The 5885-nt window shown below is 42.7% G+C and overlaps 1 protein-coding gene across 2 annotated transcripts in view; it reads left to right on the top strand.

The window, feature by feature from the left end:
• Positions 1–205: 205 nt before the first annotated feature.
• The window catches only part of MYOF (myoferlin), a 162799-nt gene continuing 157119 nt past the window's right edge, over positions 206–5885 (top strand). For both annotated transcript variants that reach the window (XM_049646410.1, XM_049646409.1), the window contains exons 1-2: positions 206–426; positions 1910–2003. The gene's annotated coding sequence lies outside the window, so the exon portion shown is untranslated. The remainder of the gene's footprint in view (positions 427–1909; positions 2004–5885) is intronic.

The raw sequence follows: 5885 nt of genomic DNA, 5'->3' as shown, positions 1-5885 counted from the left end.
GTCGTCTAATCGCCGCCAGCCAGCACCTGAGGTGAAGCGCGGCGCTCGAGTCCGCCCAGTCACACCCTGCGGCGCGGGCGCCGCTTCCGGGAGTTTGAATCCCGCGGCTGCGGGGCGGGGCACGTCACTGCCGGCGGGGGCGCGGCCGGCAGGAAGAGGGGAGCGGCACACGCGGCGAGCCCGCGCCTCCCCGATTGGCTGCGGCCTCCGAGAGGCGGGACCTAGACCGGACGAAGTGGGTCCGACGGGGCGGGGTCAGGGGGCGGGACGGAAGACTGGAACTCCGGCCCAAGGCCCCGCAGTCCTATTTTGGGTTTTTTTTTTTTCTGGGTTTTTTTGAGGTCTCAAACCTCAGACTCGGTGTTTCTTTGTAAGCAGCGGATTTATGTTTATCTGCTTTGGGGATGAAGTACATTACTATGTTCAGTGAGTTAAACCCAATAACTGAATGGGGACTAACTCGTCCTGTGTCCTTGAGCGTAACTTGCCTTTCTAGGTACCAGTTTTGCCCTTTATAGAATGGGAGAACTGCCTTCCCCGAGAGGACAGCCTGTCTTCCCATTGGGCTGAAGCTTTCTCCTGCCAAAAGTCAGGGGTGGAGCATTGGAGAGTGTAGCAGGTGGGAGAACTGATAGGCACGCCCAGACTGAACTCCTAGATTATGAGTCCTGCAGGAGACCAGGCAGCCCTTTGCTCCAGATTGCTGCCCTCCGGCTTGATGTCTGTAGGTCAAATCTGAGTCATTCTTAGCTGCCTACAGGGCTCTATTGCTGCAAAGGGGCACAAAGAGTGTTTGGCAGAGCCTAACATTTCTCTCTTAGACCAAGCATAAACTCACCAAGATTTAATAATAGGATACAGTAGCAAAACGTCCTGGGAAAACAATGTCACACACCAGAACTCTAGATTACGACTGCATCTAACTCCTGGCTTGACTGCCTCTTACTGGATGTGTGATCTTAAATAAGTTATTTAACCTCTCTGAGCCTCAGTTTCCTGATCTGTAAAATAATGTAAATAATAATATCTACCCTCTAGAATGGATATAAGAATTAAATGGAAGAATCTGTGTAAAGTGCTTGGCATTTAGTAAATGCCCAGTTGACATTACCCATTATTACACAAAAAGTAACAAACTCCTATGTAACTAAATAAAATGGATGAGAAGCCATGTAGAGAATTTTAAGGATTTTTTTTTTTTTTTAAATAATGCAAGAAGATAACATTTGGTCCCTGCTTCCAAAGAGCTCACATTTCTGATGGGAAAGTGAATAGAATTGAGCTCTTTCACATCTGTTGTGTTAAAGTGTCAGATGGGATTGGGGTGGGAGGAATTCCTGGCAAAATAAGGGAGGTTGTGAATGATATGCATTGCCCACAGTTGCAAGGACAAAATTAGTTTCCATAGAAATTTGCAAAAATTTTTGGAGTGACAGAGAAAGAAATCTCCCTGCTCAGTTTAGAACCAAAATGGGAATAAAGAAGAGAGGGAGTTGGGGGGTGGGGAGACAACTCTGTGAAGAAGGGTGGCACCTGGCAGACTGGCAGTGGGGGACCTGCTGGGCCAGACACCTCAATTACACATTCTTCTGGTGGGAGCTCCCCCTGTGACTGGGGACCCCAGAGGAAGAAGAGCAGGCAGGAGGCTCACTGGCCCCATGGCTTGCTGAATTTTGTAATTTTGTAATTTCCTAATTATTAGACCTGAAAATCAACATTTGCTCTTCACTGACAGGTGCCGCCAGGCATGAAGTGTGAGGAGCTGTAGTTTGTATAAGGCCTCACAAAGGTGCTAGGACTTTGATGCTGACTTCACTCTGAGGAATCCTAGGGCAAGGTTTCAGAGAGCAATCTAACAGCCAAGCAGACTGGATATTTATTTCAGCAGGTTATTTTATTTTCTTCCCAGTAGGAAAATCTACTTGTGAAACCAGAATGGTACCAACAGCCTGCTGAATATGTTTAGCCTTAAGAAAAAGAAATAGTGGGGCTGTTTGTTGTAGGTGAGTACGATCAACACCTTTGAAAGATTAGGTCTTTCCCAAGACCTAAAAGGATAGTAATGAATGCCCAGGGCCTCACCAGCAGATCCTACGTACTTTCCAAATACAACTTTCGGCAGTGAGGCAAAAGTTCCTTCTGCTCTGTCCAATATGTGGCACTAGACATACAGCTGTTGAGTGCTTGAAATGTGGCTACTGTGATTGAAGAACTGAATTTTTCATTTTACTTAATTTTAATTTAAAACATGGTAGTTGATTCAGTTATTGGAAAACTTTTAACTATGTTTGGAACAACTTGGGTCTGCAAACCTATTTTTTTCAACTGTAAAGTTTATGAAATCTAAATACAGCTGTATTTCTAATGAAAATTTCATTTCTGAATTGGGATGTGTGAACTACACAGCAGATTTCAAAAACTAGTATGAAAAAGAGAACATAAGATATTTCACTAGTAATTTTTTATATTTTTACATGCTGAGATGGGGATGCTTGGGTGACTCAGTCAGTTAAGCATCCGACTTCGGCTCAGGTCATGATCTCGCGGTTCATGAGTTCAAGTCCCGCACCGGGTTCTGTGCTGACAGCTCAGAGCCTGGAGCCTGCTTCAGATTCTGTGTCTCCCTGTCTCTCTCTGCCCCTCCCCTGCTCTCACTCTGTCTCTCTCTCTCTCAAAAATAAAGAAACATTTAAAAAAAGCTTTTTACATGTTAAGATAGTATTATTATAGATATTTTTGGCAAAATCAAATATATTAAAATTAATCTCACTATTACTGTTTTACTGTCTTTACTGTGAATTTTAGAAAATCCAAAACGATAAATGTGGCTTCTGTTACATTTCTATTGGACAGTGTCGATATGTACATGATAAATGTTCTTTAAATGCAGGAAGAAAAGGACCAAGTAAACTCTTGCCTTCTTCCAATCCAATTTCCCTTCAGTAGGGATTTTTTTGGAATAAGTAGATGTAATCATGTCACACATTCCCCAACACACCTAAAACATTTTACTGACCCACCTTTGTTCTTGGCATAAAAAAGCAAATCCCTCTTTGTTCTCTCAGGCTTAGCAGGGCTAAGCCTGGTCTCAAACCAGCCACACTTGACAACTTCCATTCCTTGACCAGGCAGGTTTATTCCTGCCTCAGGGCTTTTTCCCAGGAAGCTCCCACATCTGTGATGCTGCCACTATTATCTTTTCCTACTTCCCTTTCAGATCTCAGCTTAATCCTCACTGCCTTAGGAAAGGCTTTCCTGCCTCTGAGAAGGAGATTTTCCTTCTTTACCAGCTACTTCTTCAAAACATTCGCTGTAGTTATAATCGCACATTTATTTGTTAATGATTCTTTGGTGTCCTTTTTCCTCACTAGACTGCAAACTCCTTGAGGAATTTGTCTGATTTTGCTCACCATCATATCCTCAGCACCTACCATCACCGTGCTTGAACAAATTAGGAAGCTAATAACTATTTGCTCAATGAATGAATGAATAAATGAATGAATGAACTGACCTGGGTGTTCTCTGCCCTAGATTACCGTGGAGAAATAGACAAATTCTTTACTCTCCTCCTTTCTCAATATTCCTTAACAGGCACAAAAAAGCGTCATTTTAGAGCCCGACACTTTTCTGGGTCGACCCACTGCTCTTTCCTGGGTTAGATAGAGTTCATAGTCAGCCACGAAGGGCTGCGTTCTAAATCTGTAAATAAGGAGACACCCTTAGCATTTGGCTGAGATCAAAGCAGCCCTATCAGTAAGTAACACGTTTGAAAGCCATTTCCGGGGCAGGTTGGCAGATTTTCTCTGCTGACTAATCTCACTTGGGAGAATTCTTACCAGCCAGTCAGTGATCCTCCTGACATGGTTTTCAGTTCCTGGTGCGTTCTGTTTGATGAGAGCAGCTCCTTGAGCACTGACAGCTCTGCCTGCTTTAGCTCCTTTTAAATTAATTTTCAGTCTGTGGGGTTATTAAAATGTTTCATTTGTCTCCAGAGAACTGGCATGTAATTTAATCATTTTGCTTCCCTGCAGAAAAATGCATCTTTAGTAAGTCCCCACTGCCACTGAGGCATGGTGTAAGGAGATAAGAGCATGGAGTCTAGAGGATAACTGCGTGTGTTCGCATCCCGGCTCCGCTTGCCGGGAGAACTTAGGCACTACTTAACCAAACTGGGCCTCAGTTTCCTCATCTGTAAAATGGGGATGATAAAGTGGTAATTACCTCATAAGATAGAGCAGTGGATGGATTAAATGAGACAAAATAAAAGGCTGAGGACAGCGTCTGGCACAGAGTGAGCACTCATTAGATGTAAGTTGTTATTAACAGAGCAAACAAGTGTCTCTGAGCTGCTGTCTGCCTGCCTAGGCTCACTGCTTGACTGCTTCACCTCACACGTGATGTTCTGCCAACACCAAATGGCTTGAAGTTTCTAATGCTCACCATGTGTATTTGTTTAATGCTAGTTCAAATCATACATATGTCGATTCAACCATTAATACAGAAGTCCCTGACTTAACAGCTTTATGATGGTACAAAAGTGATATGCATTCAGTAAACACCATACTTTGAATTTCGATCTTTTCCCGGGCTGGCACAATCCATTACAATCCTCTTTCATGATGCTGGGTAGCAGCAAGCCGCAGCTCCCAGTCAGCCACACCATCACAAGGGCCAGCAACCCATACAAATTACAACCATTCTGCTCCCATGTAACCACACTGTTTTTCACTCTCAGTAGTGTATTCAGTAAATCATACGAAACAGTCAACGCTTTGTGTTAAATGATTTTGCCCAACTATAGGCTTGTGTAAGTGTTCTGAGCACATTTAAGGTGGGCTAGGCTAAGCTATGATGTCTGGTCGGTTAGGCATATTAAATGCATTTATGATATGTAAAGCATTAAATATTGACTTACGATATTTTCAACTTATGATGATGGGTTTATGGGACTATAACTGCATTGTAAGTTGAGGAAGATCTGTATTCAGTCCAGCAGCCACCTCCTCCAGAAGCCCACCCTGTTTGCCCTGGCCTGCCCTGTTAGATACCTGTCTTCTCTGTCTCCCTCTATCATTACACTCACCCCACTGGACTATAATTACCTCTGAGCTTCTTGCAGAGAGGACATGTGTGTTATTCGTCTTTGTAGTTAACATTGTACTTGGCACCAAGTGGATTTCCAGTAGCTGTTAGCTGAATAAAGGCACATGTGCATGAATGAAGCATCCTTACAGAAGAATGATTGGGAGGCACTTGTCTATCAAACATTTTGATGAAGAATTGTTATTTCCAAAAAAGTGAGCACAAGGCTTAAAATGATTCCACTTTTCCCTGTTCTGTTTGTTTTTTTTTTTTAAGGTTTATTTTAGAATATGTTAATACTGAATTGGAGAAGTTCAGATTCATACCTATCTTGTATTTAGCTCCTCAATTGCCTTGAATAATGATGATATAATGGTGCCAAATGTTATAAAATATTTTGTCCTCTCCTGCCCTCCATGTATATTTAGGTCACTGCCAGGTACTTTTTTAAAGAAATAAAATTTAAATATACTATATATTAAGTTATTTAAAAGTATCATTTACTCCTGTGCAAAACCCTATAATTAAACTACAAAAAATAGCATTTTTGCTCTAAAAATCATTTTAGTTATCAGCTGAAATAATTCCTTTTTTATTAAGGTTTTTTTTTGATGATTATTCATTTTTGAGAGAGAGAGACAGAGAGACAGAGCATGAGCAAGGGAGGGGAAGAGAGAGAGGGAGACACAGGCTCCAGGCTCTGAGCTGTCAGCACAGAGCCTAATGCAGGGCTCAAACCCACGAACTGCAAGATCATGACCTGAGCTGAAGTCAGACACCCAACAGACTGAGCCAGGCAGGCA

Source organism: Panthera uncia, chromosome D2, assembly GCF_023721935.1.
Source record: "Panthera uncia isolate 11264 chromosome D2, Puncia_PCG_1.0, whole genome shotgun sequence".
Lineage (NCBI taxonomy): Eukaryota > Metazoa > Chordata > Mammalia > Carnivora > Felidae > Panthera > Panthera uncia.
This window is presented reverse-complemented; position numbering and strand designations above follow the sequence as displayed.